At 42.9% G+C, this 25,094-nt stretch overlaps 1 pseudogene; it reads right to left on the bottom strand.

Moving 5' to 3' along the window:
- Nucleotides 1–448: 448 nt before the first annotated feature.
- Nucleotides 449–5,783, bottom strand: LOC127329345 (uncharacterized; annotated as a pseudogene).
- Between the last annotated feature and the right edge of the window lie 19,311 nt (nucleotides 5,784–25,094).

The following is a 25,094-nucleotide window of genomic DNA, read 5'->3' as shown; positions in this document are numbered from 1 at the left end:
TGAATTTCATCGCCGAATTTGTATTGCGTTGAACAATTCTCTCGTTAAATTTTAATTTCAAGTTTTCGGTTTCGATTTGCGGGTTCTGTTCTGTTCTGCGTCACCTCCAAATTCGCTCGAAACTAGTTTTTCGGAAGACTGAACTCACGCTTTTCAGTTCGCGTGTTTTCTGGTTTTCTATTTGGGATGCAACGTTTCAGTTATTCCTTTTCTATTTGGGATGCAACTTTTCTTCCTCATGAAACATATCATTTTTCTACGCCCCGTTCCGAATTATAAGATGTTTTGGATATTTTAATGTGGACTACGTATGGGCTGAAATGAAAGTAGATACATACGATTTAGAAAAAGATGGAACTTTTAAAACTTCAGAACGGAATGATATTCAAGTACACAAGTGATATGCTAGTTAACCTAATCCCTCACGTGAACTGCACTTACAAAAAACGAAGATTATACAGTCATGCAGAATTGCAGGTTCTAGGGCACAGATGGTATTGTTCTTGTATTGGTAGACAAATATCCAAGCCAAAGAGAAGAAGCTTCATTTGAATGAAACGTAACCTCCAACAAATATTACTCTCATAATTGTAAGGAAGGTACTCTTTATTGCGATCATTAGGCAATGCTGCATCGGCATAAAAGGCAGTATGAACATGAAGGCATAAAAAAATAGCAAGAAAGCATACCTTAGCCAGTGATCATGGTACCAGTGCCCTCGTCTGTGAGAATCTCAAGAAGCAGCGAGCGCGGGACACGTCCATCGATGATGCTTGCAGTGTGCACGCCCTGGGCGAGGGCTCGCACGCAGCACTCCACCTTCTCATTCCACCAGATACCTGCCCATCCGATACGGCGAGATACCATCTCCTTCACCAGGCTCCCAGGGTCATTGCGGTCCGCTAGTACCCCTGACACATCTGTAATCAGCAGCAACTTCTCAGCACCCACCGCACCATCTCACCTGCCGCCGTATCGGCGTTGATATTGTAGGCCTGCGCGCCCGTTCTCATCGGCGGCAACGGTGGCGATGATCGGGATGTGACCAGAGGCGATGATGGGGTGGAGGACCATGCAATCCACGCGCGACTTCGCCAACGAAGCCGAGGGCTGCGACGTTGGGGGAGGGGCGTGCCGTGATGAGGCGCGCGTCCTTGCCGCAGAGGCCGCCGGCGACGTTTATGAGGAAGACGAGATTCTTGTTGACCTTGCCGACGAGCACCATCTCGACGACCTCCATGGTGAGCGCATCGGTGACGCGGAGGCCGTTGCGGAACTGCGGATCGACCCCGACGCGGAGCAGCCAGGAGTTGATCCCGGGGCCGCCGCCGTGGACGAGGATGGGCCGGAGGCCTACGCAGGAGAGGAGGACGAGATCCCGGATCACGGACGCCTGGAGCTCGGGTGACTTCATCGCGGCGCAGCCATACTTGACCACCACAGTCTTGCCCTTGAAGCGCTGGATGAAGGGGAGCGCCTCCGAGAGTACGTCCACGCGGCTCAGCGCCTTCGCCGCCGGCGAATCAATCGTGGATGTGGCGGAAATGCGGCGGCGGGAGGAGGGAGAGGCGGTGGTTGACTAGACATGATTGGGGTTGGATGTGGAATTAGAGAGCGGCTTGAGGCAGCGGCGGCCGTCGACTAGGTCGGGGGCAGGTGCTCGACGGAATAGGTCTTCTCCTTCTTTCTTTTTTTTTTTTGATTGAAGAGACGAACATGTCTTTTCGTGGAGGCGTTGGACTTGGACAGGTTCTTTTTTATTACCAGGACAAAGTCCGTGCTTCGCTAAGGTGTAAATTAAATTATAAACAGTCAAGTAAATGGTATGGGGCATTAGATTGACTTTAGTAAAAAACTCAAAATATTAGTCTCAAATGATTAATAGTGTGTTCGGGAAGTTTTGTTTTAGCTTTTCATAAGCTTGCTAAGGTCTGAAGTAGTTCTATTTGCCCGAGAGTTGCCCTGTAGTCCTAAAGCTCTTTTTTTTCTTATTATAATACAGCCTTTTCGGATCAAACTAAGAATAAAAAAGCAAATGATACCAAATTTAGAGTTTCAACGTAAAATAACGTCAAACTTAACAACCTAAAGACAGAAAATAACCTAGTCCATCTTATATAGATCGGAGGGAGTGTACTCTAATCTAGTAAATTGCTACCGCATTGAACTATGAAATATAGATGCTTGGTTGTTTAAAGGCTTAAAGCCGCTTCACATAAACTCCGCATACAGTACAGTAAGACAATTACACGGATCAACGTTCCAAGTGTTGGAGTCTTTAACCTGCTTGTTTTTGCCTACATGGAACTCTAGATGTACGTGGCTGTCAGCCTAGAGAAGAGTACCGTCCTGGAGAAAAAAAAACTGCATGAGAAAATGAACAAGAAAGTCCAGGGTCTGAATGTCTGAAAGTGCAACTGAAGCTAACATTATTTTGTTTGCTAAACTTGAGCAATTGCCAAGCAAGCGGGTACGTTAGTTGCAAGATTGATTGCTGCAACGCCTAGCCTAGGTGCATGGTTTGCACTGCCAAACTTTGGCATCAAAAGTGTGCGTAAATGATACCCCGTACATCATATCAGATGAGGGAATTGAATCTTGGTAAGTGACACATAACCATATTGCAGGCCTGCAGCTAGTACAAACGAGCAGCAACAGAATCAGGCCATCGGCTCTTCGGCAGAAGAGGCAAGGCGTAGTGGAATTTTGTCTTGGTGCGTAGCTAGAAAAGTTGCAATGTCATGCTGGTTGCCAGTGGTGACCACCAGCGGCAGTTCTCCGACAAAGTCCAGCCAGCTGCTCCGCCGGCAAGGCTGAAGGCGGCGAGCACCATAGCACCATGGCCACCTAGACCGATATTGTTTTCACCATCGTGGCACCATTGAGCGCCTCCGCCGTATCTGAATAGGGTTTGGAAAAACTATAAGGTTTTCGACGGCCGCTATGATCATACTTGCTTATAAATCTGGAAAAAATTCAATCGTTTGTGAATCCCTTGCATTAGAGCATCTCCGGTCGCGTCCCCTAAAGGATTTTGGGCGCGTCGGACATTTTTTAGTCTCCAGTCGCGCGTCCAAAGCCTCCATCCGCCTGGCGCAGGCCAATACGGTGTCCGGCGTCCCGAGCTTGTCCCCGCTCCACAGGGGAAGCTCCGGACGCGCCGGACATAGCGAGAAGCGAGGCGGGTAGTACCGGGACCGACCCGCAATTGACACATGAACGACGCCTAACCCTCGCCTACCTTGCGGCAGAAATTATTGGCGCGCAACGACGGTGCAGTTTTCACATAAACGCAGCGACAGGTCCCGTCGCGTCTAGCTCTCCGTGTCAGCGTTAATGCACGCCACCGCTCTCTCGCTCCCTCCGGCGTATAAAAAGGCGCTCTCGCATCATCCCTCACACACAAACCCTAGCGTCTCTCTCCCCAACCCTAGCCGCCACCATCTCCAGAGTCGAAGGCCGTTCCATGGCTGTTAGAGGCCGAGGTCGCGGCCATGGCCGCTGCCACGGCGGCCGTGCTGGAGCAGCAAGACCTGCACAATCCCTGTCGCTTGCAGCGTCGTCGTTTTCCGAGGGGGAGTGAGAGTTCGAGTTCATCGTCGTCCTTAGTGGCGACCCACTAGGCATCCAGAGGATGCCGGACAAGTTCGCTTCCAAGGCGATGAGGAGATGAGCATGAAGGTGTTCGACGACACGTCCTGCCGTCGGCACTACCACAACGACGACGAAGAGGACGACGATTGAACACGCCGAGTGTTCTTTCTTCGTAGCGAAGATGGCCACAGAGGTTTCTGTATGTTCTCCGTGCATAGGAACAATAGAGCTATCAGTCGAATAGGGTGCGCATCAGATAGGTGGGTTGTACTCGATTGGATTACCTCGGGTTGTTTCGTCTTAGACTTATGCTCAATATCCTAGAATCCTTTGTTTCTATTTGGACGATCGCATGTCTTTCTTAAGACATAGGGAAATAAATTGACATTTTTTCTACTAAAATACATGCCCAGTAACAAATGATCCACTTGGATCCATAAAACGGAAAAATGAAATGCCGACTTGTCCAAGAAATTGAGCACTGCAAAAAAGGGATGATTGATTGGTTATTAAGCTCATATTCAGAGTCCTCTAATCCCGATTATTGCCAGGTTTAAAATACATGTCAGAATCTGTAACAAATATTAGAAGGAAAAGATTATAAAATTACAAATCTCAAAATCTAGTATTCCCTCCGTTTCTTTGTATAAGGTGTATAATTTTTTCGAGAAAAGCTCAAAAATATAAAGTGTGTTGCGTTGAACCACTTATTTGGACTTTTCTTATGAAATCAGTTGCATTTTCTTAGCTCATGCAAACTCCTCTATTTTCTCACGTCAATAATTTAGAGATAATCTTGCCCAAAACTCGTGTAGCTTGTCCTCGATGTGCGTTTTCTTAATTTCCTTGCCAAAAACTATACAACCTATATCTAGAAACGGAGGGAGTGCAATTCATGCTATAAAAGGTTTAAATAGGTTGTTACATATTTCTTTACAACTGTGACAACTGCTGAGCGCGGAGTTGATGAACGAGAATTTATGCGCAATGTTGAGTGGAACCCCAAGAGGAAGGTATGATGAGCACATCAGGAAGTTTTCCCTCAGTAAGAAACCAAGGTTTATCGACCAGTAGGAGAAAACGTTCTCTCCCGGGGTGTTGCGAACCAACTCGTGGCAGGGCGCACTGCCGGTGTCAGCAGCAACGTGGAGACCTGCACACAAACAACCAAGTACTTTGTCCCCAACTTTCAGCGAGGTTGTCAAGCTCACTGGTTTTGCTGAAAACAAAGGATTAAATGAACTGTGTGGAAGAAGAGAACAAAACAGAAAAATGTTGTAGAAGATTGCAATTAAAAGAAGAAGGACCGGGGTCCACAGTTCACTAGAGGCGCTTCCCCAATAAAATAAATATGTTGGGTAAACAAATTACCGATGGGCAATTGACAAACCGAGATTCTACGCTAATGGTTGGTGCAGAATACATGCTATAAAAGTATGCGGGCATTACAACAATATACATAGACCGTAATCCAACAACTGCATCTATGACTAATAATCCACCTTCAGGATTACATCCGCGACACCCTTCAGTATTAAGTTGGAAGCAACAGACTATCGCTTTAAGCAATATGTGTAAAGTAAATGATGAAACTACCCTTGAATAGAACACCGTTGTTTTATCCCTAGTAGCAACATCACATCTACAACCGTAGAGAACAAGGTCACTTCCCATGGTTAAATAGAGGCATGAACCCACTATCGAGCATAAATACTCCCTCTTGGAGTCGCTAGCATCTACTTGGTCAGAGCATCTACTAGAAACGGAGAGCATGCAAGATCATAATAACATAATCAAAAGAAGCCTGGTGACCGGGTGTATACGTGAGCACGCGCTGAATATGTGACACGTGGATAACACCGTTCGTTTGTCCGTTTGGTGGAATCTGTCTCAGCAGTTGTGTGGAGCCCACGGCCCCACGCATCACGAGTAACTCACCAGCCCCGGCTCCCCCTACCTTGAGCTCCCCACAACATCGTCCTCAACATCGCGCGCATAGCTGGGGTGAGGCGAGGCCACCGGGCAGAGCAGGCGGCGAGCTCAGGCGAGGCCTCTCCCGGTGGAAGCGGAGCCGCCCGAGTGCCCGGCCTCCCCATTAATTGCTCGCTGATGGAAATTCCCTCCCCAAAAATCTCGCCCGCGAGAGCCGCCGGGCGCCGGCCCTCCCAGAGGAATCCACCTGCGTCCATGGCGTGGCTATGATCGAGCGGACCCGGACGCGTCGCCGTCCGTCCTCCCCTACCCGAAGGCCTAGCCCCTGTCGGCGTGCCCGCTAGCTCCTGGCGCTGGAAGACGGGGACCTCCCTGCGTGCTCGCCCCCGGGCCCTGCGGCGGCCTCTTTGGAGGATCCACCATCCGCCCCGGCGTAGCCACCACCGCCGCGAAAGAACGCGCGCTCAGCAGCGGAGGAGAGAGCCCACCACCTGCCTACAACGCATCCAGTCTATAGCAGAACAGCAAAGGTCTGCCAGAACGTGGCTGTGATCCTGCAGCAACTTAGCCTCTCATTGGTCTGAAAGGTCGGCAGGGTCCACGCTAGAGGAGGAATTTTATGTATCGACTAAAAAACAATAGGAGAATACATTAGTGTGGCCTCCGCTATGTAGTGTTTCTGGCAGATGCTTCAGCCAGAACGTGGTGGGGCAGTGCTCCATCATCAAAGCGGCGACGGTGTCAGGTACTCAGCTGCAGCGCACACCTCCTCCGCACCATGGTTCTGCAGGAAGTAGAAGATGTCGCTGTAGAGCATGCGCATGTGGGACTACTCCGGTAGCAGGGCCGAGTTTCTGCGCCACGGTCGCTTGTTCTTGTCCATCGGCACCCAGAGCTGGCGCGCGGCCGAAGCCGCCGTTGGGGCCATCCAGTGCTTGGTCCAGCGGTTGCCGAGAGGTGGCTGAACGCGGCCACGCCCATGAGCCTCGCCCAACGCCTCTCCTCCCACCAGCGGCTTCTCCTCTCCTCTCCCGCGCCGGCGCCCCCGCTTGCCCGACCGCGTCCTGCTGCGCGCCCCGCCAGCAGCTGCTCCTCTCCCTCGCCGCGCCGGCTGCTTCGCCCAGCGCCACGCCGCCCGTCGCCGCGGCTCTGCTCGCTGGCCCTCCAGCACATGGTGCCGCCGGTGGTGGGTCGCGCGGTGAAGGCGGGCTTGGCGTCTCAGTGTACGCGGGCGGTGTCGCCGGAGCTGAAGGAAAAACATAGGGAGACGGCGCCGAGCGCACATGCCAGAGTTGCTGGGTGAAAGCGAAGGAGCTCGTCGCCGCTTGTGGCGGCTCGCGTGGAACCGGTGAGCATGGCACTGACGGTGACGCTCCATTGTCTCACTTCCAGTGCGGGCAGAAGCCGCTGAGGAGCCCTGGCGAGGAAAAAAGGAGGACGACATCAACTTGAAAAAGCAGGTTAACGACGTTTAGTGTCCGTTTGTGAGTTCAGAATCTCAAAATGAATCCAACGGTAATGGATGCGTGCTCACGTATACACGCGGTTACCAAATCCACTCTCATAACATAATACATAATCTCAACCAAAGCAGTCTCTCTATAAATCGGATCCACATCAAACCAACATGTAGCAATTACAAATAGATAATCTTGATCATGTTAGGCAGCTCACAAGATCTATACATGAAACACAACAAGGGAGGACAGTCATCTAGCTACTGCTATGGACCCATGGTCCCGTGGAGAACTACTCACGCATCACCTCGGATGAAGACATGGCGATGTAGAGCCCTCCGACGGTGATTTCCCTCTCCGACAGGGTGCCGGGATGGACTGCAGAACCCTCCCGAACTAGGGTTTCGGTTGACGGCGGCGTCGGAACTTTTCGTGGATGGAGGCTCCCGTCCCTGGGGTTTTCCCGATACGAGGAATAAATAGGCGGAAGGGCGGAGCAAACGAGGCGATGAGGCGCCAGTACATGGGCCAGGCGTGGCCAAGGGTGGGGCCGCACCTGCCCTATGTACTGCCACGTGGCAGCTCACATGCGTGTGTCCTTCTGGCTCCGTCTTCGTCCCGGAAAATAAGACTCTGGGCTTTTGTTTCATCCAATTCCGAGAAACTTTCATGTACAACTTTTCTGAAACACAAAAACAGTAGAAAAGAAGAACTGACACTGCGGCACTGCGTTAATAGGTTAGTCCCATAAAATGCTAAAATATGTGGAAAAGTGCACATAAAACATATAAGAATTGTAACAAAACAAGCATGGAGCATCAAAAATTATAGATATGTTTGGGACGTATCAACATCCCCAAGCTTAACTCCTGCTCCTCCTCGAGTAGGCAAGTGATAACAAACAAATAGTTTTTGAGGTGACATGCTGTCACACTACTTTGATCAATCTAAGTGTAAAAGCAAACATAGCTGGAATCATAGAATTCTAACATAAGCATGATAGATATAATCAAACAATGAAACTTAATAACCATGCTAAAACATGAATAGTTATCAAACAAAAGAAAATGTATAACGTGCATGGAAAGCAAAGTGATTGTCAAGAGCATAGCATAGATAAATAATAAAGTGGTACTAAGCTTGTCCCATAAGTGGAAGCAAAACATAAATGCTTGGACACCTTTAAAAGATTATAAGGATGACTAGAAACAAAAAGTTTGAACAAGCAATACCATAATTATGAATCAATCAATAAAATCTTGGGACCATGCACATAAAACTAAAAATGACAACTATGCTCTCATAAGTGGTGCATAAACTAGAAGGTTGAGACTTAACATAAAAGTAAAAGAAGGTCTCTCTTTGAGAGGCAAGTAAGATCACTCATGTGCTATAAATTTTTATTGAAATAACAAGAGTATAAAATGCACTTTTGAGAGGTGGATTATGTCAACGGTAAGTACAAAGCATATGGTTTGTGCAAAAGTGCTACTCCTAAGTCGCAAGCCTCATGCATAATTGCTACTAGTGCTCACACCTCGTCCTACTCACATCGGATCACCATTAGCTCTCATCACATACAAGTTGTTTTAACCGAGTATCACAAAGGGGTACCCCCGTGCCTCCTACACAAAGGTCCTAGGAGATGCATTGCTTTTGATTTCTCATTTTTAAAGCATCTTCAACTTTGGACATCCATACCGGGACGACACGAGCAACATATAAATGGACTCCTCTTATTTTTTTTATTGCTAGAAGCTTTCTCATAAGAGATTGAGGATTTGTCCAATTGAAACTTTCACCATGATACATGGCTTCGGTTAGCGGCCCAATGTTTTTCTCTAACAAAAATGTATACTCGAACTATTTTGCATGGATAATCTCCTTCATTTCAGACAAGATGAACATTCATAGCAACCCACATGATATTCAGCGGCAAAGCACGCTGAGATTTTCCCAGTATTTCAATGGTTATCACACAACAAGCAACTTAAAAGAGCTACGGTTACACAAGGACCACACGCTAGGCACAATAGTCATTTTGACTACTTTCCCATGAGCAACAAAATATATTACTTTGAAATTTAAAGGTAGCACATGAGCAAACTACTATGGAACACAACAAGGAGAGGACAGTCATCTAGCTACTGCTATGGACCCATGGTCCCGTGGAGAACTACTCAAGCATCACCTCGGATGAAGACATGGCGATGTAGAGCCCTCCGGCGGTGATTTCCCTCTCCGGCAGGGTGCCGGGATGGACTGCGGAACCCTCCCGAACTAGGGTTTAGGTTGACGGCGGCATCGGAACTTTTCGTGGATGGAGGCTCCCGTCCCTGGGGTTTTCCCGATACGAGGAATAAATAGGCGGAAGGGCGGAGCAAACGAGGCGATGAGGCGCCAGTACATGGGCCAGGCGCGACCGAGGGTGGGGCCGCACCTGCCCTATGTACTGCCACGTGGCAGCTCACATGCGTGTGTCCTTCTGGCTCCGTCTTCATCCCGGAAAAATAAGACTCTGGGCTTTTGTTTCGTCCAATTCCGAGAAACTTTCATGTACAACTTTTCTGAAACACAAAAACAGTAGAAAAGAAGAACTGACACTGCGGCACTGCGTTAATAGGTTAGTCCCAGAAAATGCTAAAATATGTGGAAAAGTGCACATAAAACATATAAGAATTGTAACAATACAAGCATGGAGCATCAAAAATTATAGATATGTTTGGGACGTATCAACATCCCCAAGCTTAACTCCTGCTCCTCCTCGAGTAGGCAAGTGATAACAAACAAATAGTTTTTGAGGTGACATGCTGTCACACTACTTTGATCAATCTAAGTGTAAAAGCAAACATAGCTGGAATCATAGAATTCTAACATAAGCATGATAGATATAATCAAACAATGAAACTTAATAACCATGCTAAAACATGAATAGTTATCAAACAAAAGAAAATGTATAACGTGCATGGAAAGCAAAGTGATTGTCAAGAGCATAGCATAGATAAATAATAAAGTGGTACTAAGCTTGTCCCATAAGTGGAAGCAAAACATAAATGCTTGGACACCTTTAAAAGATTATAAGGATGACTAGAAACAAAAAGTTTGAACAAGCAATACCATAATTATGAATCAATCAATAAAATCTTGGGACCATGCACATAAAACTAAAAATGACAACTATGCTCTCATAAGTGGTGCATAAACTAGAAGGTTGAGACTTAACATAAAAGTAAAAGAAGGTCTCTCTTTGAGAGGCAAGTAAGATCACTCATGTGCTATAAATTTTTATTGAAATAACAAGAGTATAAAATGCACTTTTGAGAGGTGGATTATGTCAACGGTAAGTACAAAGCATATGGTTTGTGCAAAAGTGCTACTCCTAAGTCGCAAGCCTCATGCATAATTGCTACTAGTGCTCACACCTCGTCCTACTCACATCGGATCACCATTAGCTCTCATCACATACAAGTTGTTTTAACCGAGTATCACAAAGGGGTACCCCCGTGCCTCCTACACAAAGGTCCTAGGAGATGCATTGCTTTTGATTTCTCATTTTTAAAGCATCTTCAACTTTGGACATCCATACCGGGACGACACGAGCAACATATAAATGGACTCCTCTTATTTTTTTTATTGCTAGAAGCTTTCTCATAAGAGATTGAGGATTTGTCCAATTGAAACTTTCACCATGATACATGGCTTCGGTTAGCGGCCCAATGTTTTTCTCTAACAAAAATGTATACTCGAACTATTTTGCATGGATAATCTCCTTCATTTCAGACAAGATGAACATTCATAGCAACCCACATGATATTCAACGGCAAAGCACGCTGAGGTTTTCCCAGTATTTCAATGGTTATCACACAACAAGCAACTTAAAAGAGCTACGGTTACACAAGGAACACACGCTAGGCACAATAGTCATTTTGACTACTTTCCCATGAGCAACAAAATATATTACTTTGAAATTTAAAGGTAGCACATGAGCAAACTACTATGGAATGGCAATGAAATACCACATATAGGTAGATATGGTGTACACTTTGGCATAATTGGTTTTTTGTGGTTGGCTGCATGAATAAAATACTCACACAAATGGAGGCTAGAAAAAGACCGGGTGCGACCAACTAAGAGAGCATAATGGTCATAATCATGCACCTCAAAAAAAAAAATTAATCAAAGCATAAAGTGATACACAAGTTGCAAACTAAATGATCATAGAGGCAAGAATTGACTGGAATGTAGTCATAAAATGTTGCAAAACATGTGCCAAGTCGACCCAAATAAAAACATTCGCAGGAGAATATATACCACAATATTATGCTTTTCTATTGTATGCTAAAAATAATGCATGAAACCTTCAATGGCATACTAAAAACTCTCAGTATTTGAGACTAATCATAATGAAAACATAATTAACAAGCTCATCATGATAATAACATCTAGCAAGATATGCAAAAATAACTATGCCACAGTCTAAAAATGCTTCCATTTGCATCACATACACATAAAACTTTTTTCATGCTTCCAACACCAACCAAATGAAACCAAACAACTCTCATATATGAAAAACAAGTAAATATCCAGAGAGATATTGAAACTCAAATAAATGTAAAAGTTGAGCGTGTCTCTCTCCAATGCAAAATGCATAACAGTGGAGCGTGTCTCACTCCAAAATACATGCAAAACAACGGAGCGTGTCTCACTCCAAAGTAAATATGCAAAGCGGTGGAGCGTGTCTCACTCCAAAGTAAACATGAATGATGGGATCCAACTTTATTGAAGGTAAACACACAGCAAAAAGTAAAGACGCTCCAAGGATAACACATATCACATGAAGGAATAAAAATATAGCGTGTTGAAAAATAACCTGGTGCTTTTTGTTGATGAAGAGGGGATGCCCAAGGCATCCCCAAGCTTTGACGCTTGTACTTCTTAGATATTTCCTGGGGGATACAGGGGACATCCCCAAGCTTGAGCTCTTGTCCATGCTTTGTCTTATTGCATCATTCTTCTCTCCCTACACTTGAAAACTTCCTTCACACAAAACTCAGCACAATTGATTACCAACATTAGTGCAAATAAAAATATATCAAACTAGCAAGGCTTCAATAATGGCACATATCAAACACTCATTTTAACATATGGCACTGTAGCTACTTCTTTCCAAAGCTTTTTTCACAAAAGAACTGGAAAAAAAACGAAGCATAAGACGAAGCATAAGACGCAAATGCAAAACATGGCAGAAATCTATCAAAACAGACCAGTAGGCAGAGATCGAAATTAAAGAAATAATTCTGTTGCTCAAATCAAAATTTGCTATAGTAACAAAAATTAGCTAACATACTGGGGCATAAGCACAAAAATTTGCAGCTCAAAATAACGTTCTAGCGATTTTTAAGAATTTTTTTCATGACCAGCACAGAATCTGTTTCAGAATTGCAAATACCCCAAACACTGCTTTCTTTCTATTAGAGGCTACCCTTGGCACAAAAACAAAATAAAAACGATAAGGACAGGTATTACAGTAGCAATAAATTCCAAGACTCAACAAAGCAAAAAATAACAGAAATAAAACATGGGTTGTCTCCCATAAGCGCCTTTCTTTAGCGCATTTGAGTTAGGCGCGGAAAGGGTGCAAATCAAGTATTGTCAATAGAGAAATCATTAAGATCGGGAACGAAAGTAGTTTCAACCAGGAATTCTATGCAATCTATAGTGGTTTTTGAAGTTCCTCTTTCAGCACTTTCAGGTTTATTTTCTTCATCAAATAAATTCTTAGGAACAATCCAATCAAAATTCCTATCATAAGCTTCATGCACTGCTGAAGTATTAAGAGGTATTGGTATATTGATTTCCTCCGGTTTAACTTTACTAATCTTACCAAATAATTTCAGAATATCTATGCTTGATCCTAGCATACCATAATGATCAAATAGCTTCATACCTAAATTTTCTAAGCAAGGTTTCAAGATTTTTCTCACCATCCTCAATTTCATGCAGTTTAAGAAACATGTATTGCAAGGATGGGTGAAGGCTAATAAATTTACTCTCTAGAATTTTAACTAGGCAAGCCATAGCGGTTTCATAATCGGGAGCAAGTTCAGTTAAAGTTTTTCTTGGATTTTCTCATACTTACTAATATGATTAAGAAACTCTCCAATATTATTTATCCCTATTATAGATCCATCACCTATAGATAGGTTCCTAAACTCAAACTCGGGAATAATCATGGTAAACTAAATGCAATAAAAATAACAACTACACTAACTTTTTTGGATTTTTGATATAGAATGCAAACAAGATAAAAATAAAGTATGCAAGCAAAACAATAACAAAGTAAAAGAGTTGAGAGTGAGAGACTCCCCTCGCATAAGAGATGCTTTTCGCCCCGGCAACGGCGCCAGAAAAAGTCTTGCTGAGTGTGGAGTTGATGAAGGAGAATTTATGCGAAACGTTGAGTGGAACCCCAAGAGGAAGGTATGATGAGCACAACAGGAAGTTTTCCCTCAGTAAGAAACCAAGGTTTATCGACCAGTAGGATAAAAACGTTCTCTCCCGAGGTGTTGCGAACCAACTCGTGGCAGGGCGCACTGCCGGCGTCAGCAGCAACGTGGAGACATGCACACAAACAACCAAGTACTATGTCCCCAACTTTCAGCGAGGTTGGCAAGCTCACTGGTTTTGCTGAAAACAAAGGATTAAATGAACCGTGTGGAAGAAGAATTGTTTGCAGAGAACAGAACAGAAAAATGTTGTAGAAGATTGCAATTAAAAGAAGAATGGCCGGGGTCCACAGTTCACTAGAGGCGCCTCCCCAATAAAATAAATATGCCGGGTAAACAAATTACAGATGGGCAATTGACAAACAGAGATTCTACGCTAATGGTTGGTGCAGAATACATGCTGTAAAAGTATGCGGGCATTACAACAATATACATAGACCGTAATTCAACTGCATCTATGACTAATAATCCGCCTTAAGGATTGCATCCGCGACACCCTCCAGTATTAAATTGCAAGCAACGGACTATCGCTTTAAGCAATGTGTGTAAAGTAAATGATGAAACTACCCTTGAATAGAACACCACTGCTTTCTCCTTAGTAGCAACAACACATCTACAACCGTAGAGAACAAGGTCACTTCCCATGGTTAAATAGAGGCATGAATCCACTATCAAGCATAAATACTTCCTATTGGAGTGATACGTCCAATTTGCATCACTATTTTGTATCATAATTTGCTGTTATTCATTAATATATTTCATATTTGGACATAATACTTATGTTATTTCATCTATTTTGCATGTTTCATCATTATTGGAGGATCGAGCACCGGAGCTAGGATTCTGCTGGAAAAAGCACCGTCAGAACGCAATATTTCGGAAGATCAACTGTGGAAGGAAATTATTCGAAAAATCCTATTTTTCCAGATGACGAAGGAAGCCAGAAGGGGGAGTCGAGGGGACCCAAGGTGGGCCCAGACCATAGGCCGGCGTGGCCCATGGCCTGGCCGCGCCACCTGGTGAGGAGGGGGCCCCACAGCCCCTCTCGCCTCCTTTTCTTCGCGAAATCCTTCGTCCCGAAAACCTAAGCCACAGAGGGTACCTCGCGAAGAGTTACAGCCGCCTCTGCGGGGCGGAGAACACCAGAGAGAAAAGAGCTCTCCGGCGGGCTGAAATCCGCCGGGGAAATTCCCTCCCGGAGGGGGAAATCGACGCCATCGTCACCGTCATCGAGCTGGACATCATCTCCATCGCCATCATCATCATCATCTCCACCATCATCACCGCCGTCTCCACCGCTGCACATCGTCACCGCCGTAGCAACTTGGGTTTGATCTTGATTGTTTGATAGGGGAAACTCTCCCGGTATTGATTTCTACTTGTTATTGATGCTATTGAGTGAAACCGTTGAACCAAGGTTTATGTTCAGATTGTTATTTGTCATCATATCACCTCTGATCATGTTCCATATGATGTCTCGTGAGTAGTTCGTTTAGTTCTTGAGGATATGGGTGAAGTCTAAATGTTAGTAGTGAAGTATGGTTGAGTAATATTCAATGTTATGATATTTAAGTTGTGGTGTTATTCTTCTAGTGGTGTCGTGTGAACGTCGACTACACGACACTTCACCTTTATGGGCCTAGGGGAATGCATCTTGTACTCGTTTGCCAATTGCGGGGTTGCCGGAGTGACAGAAACCTAAACCCCCGTTGGTATATCGATGCAGGAGGGATAGCAGGATCTCAGAGTTTAAGGCTGTGGTTAGATTCATTCTTAATTACTTTCTTGTAGTTGCGGATGCTTGCAAGGGGTATAATCACAAGTATGTATTAGTCCTAGGAAGGGCGGTACATTAGCACAGGTTCACCCACACAACACTTATCAAAACAATGAAGATTAATTAGCCATATGTAGCGAAAGCACTAGACTAAAATCCCGTGTGTCCTCGAGAATGTTTGGTCATTATAAGTAAACAAACCGGCTTGTCCTTTGTGCTAAAAAGGATTGGGCCACTCGCTGCAATTGTTACTCTCGCACTTTACTTACTCGTACTTTATTCATCTGTTACATCAAAACTCCCTAAATACTTATCTGTGAGCATTTACAGTGAATCCTTCATCGAAACTGCTTGTCAACACCTTCTGCTCCTCGTTGGGTTCGACACTCTTACTTATCGAAGATACTACGATACACCCCCTATACTTGTGGGTCATCAAGACTATTTTCTGGCGCCGTTGCCGGGGAGTGAATCGCTATTGGTAAGTGGAATTGGTAAGGGAAATATCTACTGTTTGTGCTGATTTTATTTCTGCCTGCTGCCATAATTCATTATGGAGAGATCTCCTTTTGAATGCTTATTTGGGAAATCCGCTACTACTGCAAAGGTAGTGGATGAGGCGCCAGGTGAGGAAGAAATACCATACAAAATACCTATGAAAATAATTGAACGCGTAGTGAATAACCGTTATACAGGGGATGGAACTGTCCACCCTGGAGATCATTTACTGTTCTTACATGAATTATGCGGTTTATTTAAGTGTGCAGGTATTGCTATGGATGAAGTGAGGAAGAAACTATTCTCTATATCGCTGTCTGGTAAAGCGGCGCATTGGTATAAATTACTGGATAATGGGGATTCTCTTGAATGGAATGATATTGTGCCCCGGTTTTATTCTAAGTTCTATCCTCCAAGTGAAATTCACAAGGATCGGAATCGCATATATAATTTTTGGCCTCATTATGGAGAGAGTATTGCCCAAGCTTGGGGGAGATTGAAGTCTTTAATGCTCAAATGCCCCATTCATGAGCTTCCTAGTAATGTTATTATTGATAATTTCTATGCAAGACTTTCTTTTGAAGACAAGACCTTGCTGGATACTTCTTGTTCTGGATCATTCACGCGTAACAAAGAAGAGTGTAAAAGGGACCTTCTTAATCGGATCCAGGAAAATACTGAAGGATGGGAGATCGACAAAGATAGAGAATCAGGTATAAATTATGATTATAAATGCATTGAAGCTTTTATGGATACTGATAAATTTCGTAATATGAGTGCTACTTATGGTCTTGATTCTCAAGTTTCTGCAAATCTTTATAAAGCTTTTGCCTCTCATTATGAATTGCCTAAGAAGAATTTTGATAAGTATCATGAACCGTATAATGATAAAATTGATTCATCTATTAATAAATGCATTGTAGTTGAAACTGTTGATCATGTTATTCCTGAAGCTTATATTGAAAAAACTCCTTTCCCTGCTAAAATGAAGGAGTACTCTGTTATAAATAGTGCGGTTCATAAAAGTGAAAAGAAACCTATAGAACCTGAAGAACAAATAAAAGTTGAACCTGCTGTTGCAATAGTTAAAGATCTTGTGACTGAAAATTTGGAGGATGGTCATATTATTTTCTGTGAAGATGCTTCTAATATTGTTTCACATCCTAATAAACCCAAACAAGCTAGTGTTCCTATGCTATCTGTTAGAATTGGTGATCATTGCTATTATGGTTTATGTGATATTGGTGCAAGTGTTAGTGCTATTCCTTATGAGCTTTACACGGAGATTATGCACGAAATTGATTCTTGTGAACTTGAAGATATTGATTTGGTCATTCAGCTGGCTAATAGAGAAACTATTTCTCCAATTGGTATTGTTCGAGATGTGGAAGTTCTATGTGGTAAGATTAAATATCCTGCTGACTTTTTGGTACTTGGTTCTGCTGCTAGTGATTATTGTCCTATCATTTTTGGTAGACCTTTTCTAAATACTTGTGGAGCTATTATAGATTGCAAGAAAGAGAAAATTTTGACTAAATTTGCTGGTGAATCTTATGAGTTTAACTTCTCTAAATTTACCAAAACTCCTTATAAAGCTGATTTGCCTAATAATGATTTTAAAATGGAACAGTGTGCATCTATTGTTCTTGTTCCTAATAATCCTTTGCAGCAACATTTGGAGAATAGCGAGAGTGAAGTTTTTAGGAAAGAAAGAGATGAGCTTGAGGAAATTTTTCTCCGCCAACCTATTCTTAAGCATGATTTACCGGTGGAAGATCTGGGTACAACACCGCCACCAAAGGAAGATCCTGTCTTTGATTTAAAACCTTTGCCTGATAATCTTAAATATGCTCATATTGATGATAAGAAAATATATCCTGTTATTATTAGTTCTAAGCTTACAGAGTTTGAAGAAGAAAGGTTATTGGAAATATTGAAGAAACACCGAGGTGCTATTGGCTACACTCTTGATGATTTGAAGGGGATTTCTCCCTCTATTTGCCAACACACCATTAATATGGAAGATGATGCAAAGCCTGTTGTTGAACCTCAGCGTCGTCTAATTCGTAAGATGAAGGATGTGGTAAGAAATGAGGTATTAAGACTTCTTGAAGCTGGTATTATATATCCTATTGCTGATAGTAGATGGGTTAGTCCTGTGCATTGTGTTCCTAAGAAAGGAGGAATGACTGTTGTGCCTAATGATAATGATGAGCTCATACCCCAAAGAGTAGTTGTAGGGTATAGAATGTGCATTGATTATCGAAAAGTTAATAAGGTTACTAAGAAAGATCATTACCCTTTGCCTTTTATCGATCAAATGTTAGAAAGGTTATCTAAAAATACTCATTTTTGCTTTCTTGATGGTTATTCTGGGTTTTCACAAATTGCTGTTAAAACTAAGGATCAAGAGAAAACCACTTTCACTTGTCCCTATGGAACTTATGCTTATAGACGTATGCCTTTTGGTTTATGTAATGCTCCTGCTACTTTTCAAAGATGCATGTCTGCTATTTTTCATGGTTTTTGCGAGAGTATTGTAGAGGTATTCATGGATGATTTTTCTGTCTATGGGAATTCTTTTGATAATTGCTTGCGGAACCTTGATAAAGTTTTGCAGAGATGTGAAGAAACTAACCTTGTTCTTAATTGGGAGAAATGCCACTTTATGGTTAATGAAGGAATTGTATTGGGACATAAAATTTCCGAGAGAGGTATTGAAGTTGATAGAGCTAAAGTTGAAGCAATTGAGAAGATGCCCTATCCCAGGGATGTTAAAGGTATTCGTAGTGTTCTTGGTCATGCTGGGTTTTATAGGAGGTTTATTAAAGATTTCTCCAAGATTTCAAAGCCTCTTACTAATCTTCTTCAAAAAGATGTACCTTTTGTTTTTGATGATGATTGTAAGGAAGCTTTTGAAACTCTTAAGAAAGCCTTAACAACTGCTCCTATAGTTGAACCTCCTGATTGGAATTTACCATTTGAAATTATGTGTGATGCTAGTGATTTTGCTGTAGGCGCTGTTCTTGGACAGCGAGTAAACAAAAAATTGAATGTTATTCATTATGCTAGTAAAACTCTTGATGCTGCTCAAAGAAATTATGCTACTACTGAAAAGGAATTGTTAGCTGTAGTCTTTGCTTGTGATAAGTTTAGATCTTATATTGTTGATTCAAAAGTTACTATACATACTGATCATGCTGCAATCAGATACCTTATGCAAAAGAAAGATGCTAAGCCAAGGCTTATTAGATGGGTACTTCTGTTGCAAGAATTTGATTTACATATTGTAGATAGGAAAGGTGCTGATAATCCTGTTGCTGATAATTTGTCTAGATTGGAAAACATTGCTTATGATCCTGTTCCTGTTAATGATAGTTTTCCAAATGAACAATTGGCTGCAATAAAGGTGAGCTCACGAGACAGTCCTTGGTATGCTGATTATGATAACTTTATTGTTTCCAAGTATTTGCCTCCAACCTTTTCAGCTCAGCAGAGAAGGAAATTCTTTTATGACTTGAGGCATTATTTCTGGGATGACCCACACTTATATAAAGAGGGAGTGGATGGTATTCTGCGAAGATGTGTTCCCGAATATGAACAACAAGAGATATTGAGTAAATGTCATGGTAGTGCTTATGGAGGACATCACGCCGGAGAAAGAACTGCGCAAAAGGTTCTACAATCAGGTTTTTATTGGCCGACCCTCTTCAAAGATGCAAGGAAGTTTATTTTATCTTGTGATGAATGTCAAAGAGTTGGTAATATCTCCAGACGCAATGAAATGCCTATGAATTATACTCTTGTTATTGAACCGTTCGATTGTTGGGGATTTGACTTCATGGGACCTTTTCCCTCTTCAGAAGGTAACACTCATATACTTGTTGCTGTTGATTATGTTACTAAATGGGTGGAAGCAATACCTACAAAAAGTGCTGATGGTGAGACCTCTTTAAGAATGCTTTTAGATATTATTTTTCCTAGATTTGGAGTTCCTAGATATATTATGACTGATGGAGGTTCTCATTTTATTCATGGTGGTTTTAGAAAAACTCTTGCTAAATATGGTATTAATCATAGAATTGCTTCCGCTTATCATCCTCAAACCAGCGGGCAAGTAGAATTATCAAATAGAGAGATTAAATCTATCTTGCAAAAGACTGTTAATAAAACTAGAAAGAATTGGGCTAGTAAATTGAAGGATGCACTATGGGCTTATAGAACTGCTTATAAAAATCCCATGGGAATGTCACCTTATAAAATGGTTTATGGGAAAGCTTGTCATTTACCTTTAGAACTAGAGCACAAAGCTTATTGGGCTGTTAGAGAATTAAATAAAGATCCTAAACTTGCCGGTAATAAGAGGTTGTTGCAATTGAGTTCTCTATATGAATGGAGAAGTGAAGCCTATGAAAATGCTAAACTCTTTAAAGAGAAAGTTAAAAAATGGCATGATAGAAGGATTATCAAAAGAGAATTTAATATTGGGGATAAAGTCCTATTGTATCGGTCTCGTCTCAGATTCTTTGTAGGGAAATTACTCTCGAAATGGAAAGGACCATATGTTGTTGAGGAGGTGTATCGTTCAGGAGCAATTAAAATTAGCTCTCTCCAAGGCAATGCCACACAAGTGGTGAATGGACAAAGACTCAAGCATTATATCTCAGGTGATTCTTATAATGTTGATGTTGATATTATTCGAGTGGAAACACCGGAGGCTTTCATCAAAGGGCAAGTTGACAGTCCGCCAGAACTCGACTTTGAATAGGTAACAGTACTGGAAATGAAAAGTTCGCAATTTACTTTCCGAACAATATTTTTGCTGTTTTTGGAAAATATGAAAAATTACGAGATCGAAACGGAGTGGAGGAGACGCACGAGGGCGTGCCCCCATAGGCCGGCACGGGCCCCAGCCAGGCCGCGCCGCCCTGTGAGCTGGCCGCCTCGTCGCCCCTTTCCGACTCTGGTTCGATCTGGTACTTTCTTTTTGTCGTGAAAAAATTTGCTATATAATCCCCCGGACCCCTGGAGGTCCGTATATCGTTTTCTCGACGTGTTTTGTTTCGAGCTATTTCTGCCAGGATTTGCTTCGGATCTAGAGCCATCATGTCTTCGTCGGAAACTCCGAAGGACATCTCCTGCAAGGATGTTGGCAACTTGTACATGGAGGAGCTGAGGATGCACCCCAAGGAGTTGCTGCTCGTTGAGGGAGAACTGCAGATCAAGGATGTCCAGGGTCCTAAAGGAGAAGGGAGCTTGCAAGACAGGATGGAGAAGCTAGAACAAGAGGTCTTCAAATACAAGAAGATGGCTGAGCGTGAGGTGGATATCTTCCACAAGATTATGTCTGAACTCATTGCTGAACACGAGAAGGAAACTGCAAAGCTTTGGGGCGACATCCTCTCACTTCACGACACCACCAACAAGCTCCAAGCACAACTCTATGACGTTCAGAATCAGAACTGTGAGTATGAAAACAGGTTTAAATACATAAGCCGTGCTGCTAGTTTCAGGATCCCCGAGACCAAGATGTCGTTTCTTGATGGAGAGCCTCTTCCTTGGAAGTTTGATGACGGGAGTTCATCACCACCATTGCCGAAGGAGTAAAACATCATCGGTATTGGCATCCCCTTGGTTTGTTCCAAGCTTGGGGGAGTGCCGCGGTATCACATCATCACTACCTTTTACTTTTTATTATCAAGTAGTGTCATATCATGAGTAGGGAAGTTATCATATAAGATGGGTTGCAGTTTGGAAGTATCTCTCCTTTAGTTGGTTATCTATGTATCCCTTGGTGTGAGTTATCGTTATGGAATATTAATGAGAAGTTTTATCATTTACATATTGCACATCTTATTTTAGTTTGCAATCTCTATTATATGATTTACCTTGTTGTTAGTATTGGTATCACTTTGGGAGCATTGAATAAATCTATTTGGTTTTGGCAAACTTAGCATTGGTCAATAGCAACAACACTTTGAGATTTAAGTAGAAAAGGGAAATACATGTAGTGTTTCATTGTCTTTCTTTCTTGTTAGCTCATAGCTTATTATTCTGAAGTTAAAATTGTTTGTGCTTATAAGGAAGATGCATGATTGTTTCTATCACGTGTATATTTGTTTGTTTCCTTCAACTCTTATGCTTGCTAATTAACCTTGCTAGCCAAAGACCTGTACTGAGAGGGAATACTTCTCGTGCATCCAAACCTTAACCCAAACCTATGTCATTTGTGTCCACCATATCTACCTACTACATGGTATTTTCTGCCATTCCAAGTAAATACTTCGTGTGCTACCTTTAAACAATTCAAAATTTACTATCTCTTATTTGTGTCAACGTTTTATAGCTCATGATGAAGTATGTGGTGTTTTATCTTTCAATCTTGTTGGGCAACTTTCACCAATGGACTAGCGGCTTCATCCGCTTATCCAATAATTTTGCAAAAAGAGCTGGCAATGGGATTCCCAGTCCCAAATTAACTAAACTAAATAGACACTCCTCCATGGTATGTGATTGATGGACGGCACCCGAAGGATTCGGTTAGCCATGGCTTGTGTAAGCAAAGGTTGGGGGAGTGTCATCATAATAAAACTAAAATAAAAAGGCACTCCTTCATGGTATGAGATTGTTGGCAGGCACCCGAGGATTCGGTTAGCCATGGTTTGTGAAAGAAAGGTTGGAAGGAGTGCCACACAAAATAAAAATAAAATGGGAGCCGCTCTTTGAAGGTTTGTCTGGCAAGGGGTTAGAGTACCCGCTACCAGTCGTTGACAACAACAAACACCTCTCAAAATGCTACTTTTATTCTCTTTATATGATTTCAAAACTGAAAAAGCTCTAGCACATGATTTAATCCCTGCTTCCCTCTGCGAAGGGCCAGTCTTTTACTTTATGTTGAGTCAGTAAACCTATTTCCCTCCATCTCAAGCAAGCATTTGAGTTGTTGTGATCAAACCATTATACTGTGATTTACTACATCATGTCTTTTATTTTTCCTTGTTTATGTACAAGTTTTATCTGAATGAATATAGCTTTGCAAGTTATCAATGATCATGAGGAGACCATTATGATTGAGTATGCAAGTTGTGCAATATAAACTTTAACATGAGAGCATTGCTCGATAGATAAGTATAACCTGTTAATTGTTCTCTGACCAAGAACGAAGTTTGCCATCACCAACTATGATTTCTTATGCACCTTTATTTGTGATTACCTGATGGCGTGTATTTCACACGTTCGTTGGGCAACCCCAAGAGGAAGGTATGATGCGCACAGCAGCAAGTTTTCCCTCAGAAAGAAACCAAGGTTTATCGAACCAGGAGGAGCCAAGAAGCACGTTGAAGGTTGATGGCGGCGGGATGTAGTGCGGCGCAACACCAGGGATTCCGGCGCCAACGTGGAACCTGCACAACACAACCAAAGTACTTTGCCCCAACGAAACAGTGAGGTTGTCAATCTCATCGGCTTGCTGTAACAAAGGATTAACCGTATTGTGTAGAAGATGATTGTTTGCAAAAACAAGAAACAAGTATTGCAGTAGATTGTATTTCAGTAAAGAGAATTGGACCGGGGTCCACAGTTCACTAGAGGTGTCTCTCCCATAAGACGAACAGCATGTTGGGTGAACAAATTACAGTTGGGCAATTGACAAATAAAGAGAGCATGACCATGCACATACATATCATGATGAGTATAGTGAGATTTAATTGGGCATTACGACAAAGTACATAGACCGTCATCCAACTGCATCTATGCCTAAAAAGTCCACCTTCAGGTTATCATCCGAACCCCTTCCAGTATTAAGTTGCTAACAACAGACAATTGCATTAAGTATGGTGCGTAATGTAACTAGTGACTACATCCTTGAACATAGCACTAATGTTTTATCCCTAGTGGCAACAGCACAACACAACCTTAGAACTTTCATCACTTGTCCCTGTGTCAATGCAGGCATGAACCCACTATCGAGCATAAGTACTCCCTCTTGGAGTTACAAGCATCTACTTGGCCAGAGCATCTACTAGTAACGGAGAGCATGCAAGATCATAAACAACACATAGCATAACTTTGATAATCAACATAACAAGTATTCTCTATTCATCGGATCCCAACAAACGCAACATATAGAATTACAGATAGATGATCTTGATCATGTTAGGCAGCTCACAAGATCCGACAATGATAGCACAATGGGGAGAAGACAACCATCTAGCTACTGCTATGGACCCATAGTCCAGGGGTAGACTACTCACACATCACACCGGAGGCGACCATGGCGGCGTAGAGTCCTCCGGAGATGATTCCCCTCTCCGGCAGGGTGCCGGAGGCGATCTCCTGGATCCCCCGAGATGGGATCGGCGGCGGCGGCTTCTCTGGAAGGTTTTCCGTATCGTGGTTCTCGGTACTGGGGGTTTCGTCACGGAGACTTTTTATAGGCGGAAGGGCAGGTCAAGAGGCGGCACGGGGGCCCCACACTACAGGCCGGCGCGGCCAAGGGGGGGGGGCCGCGCCGCCCTATGGTGTGGCCCCTCCGTGGCCCCTCTTCGTCTCTCCTTCGGACTTCTGGAAGCTTCGTGAGAAAATAGGCCCCTGGGCTTTGATTTCGTCCAATTCCGAGAATATTTCCTTACTAGGATTTCTGAAACCAAAAACAGCAGAAAACAGAATCGGCACTTCGGCATCTTGTTAATAGGTTAGTTCCAGAAAATGCACGAATATGACATAAAGTGTGCATAAAACATGTAGATAACATCAATAATGTGGCATGGAACATAAGAAATTATCGATACGTCGGAGACGTATCAGCATCCCCAAGCTTAGTTCTGCTCGTCCCGAGCAGGTAAAACGATAACACAGATAATTTCTGGAGTGACATGCCATCATAACCTTGATCATACTATTTGTAAAGCATATGTAGTGAATGCAGCGATCAAAACATTGTATATGACATGAGTAAACAAGTGAATCATAAAGCAAAGACTTTTCATGAATAGTACTTCAAGACAAGCATCAATAAGTCTTGCATAAGAGTTAACTCATAAAGCAATAATTCATAGTAGAGATATTGAAACAACACAAAAGAAGACTAAGTTTCAGCGGTTGCTTTCAACTTGTAACATGTATATCTCATGGATATTGTCAACATAGAGTAATATAATAAGTGCAATAAGCAAGTATGTAGGAATCAATGCACAGTTCACACAAGTGTTTGCTTCTTGAGGTGGAGAGAAATAGGTGAACTGACTCAACATTGAAAGTAAAAGAATGGTCCTCCATAGAGGAAAAGCATCGATTGCTATATTTGTGCTAGAGCTTTGATTTTGAAAACAT

Source organism: Lolium perenne, chromosome 2, assembly GCF_019359855.2.
Source record: "Lolium perenne isolate Kyuss_39 chromosome 2, Kyuss_2.0, whole genome shotgun sequence".
Taxonomy (NCBI): domain Eukaryota; kingdom Viridiplantae; phylum Streptophyta; class Magnoliopsida; order Poales; family Poaceae; genus Lolium; species Lolium perenne.
The sequence above is the reverse complement of the archived record's forward strand: the minus strand, read 5'-3'. Positions and strand labels throughout refer to the sequence as shown.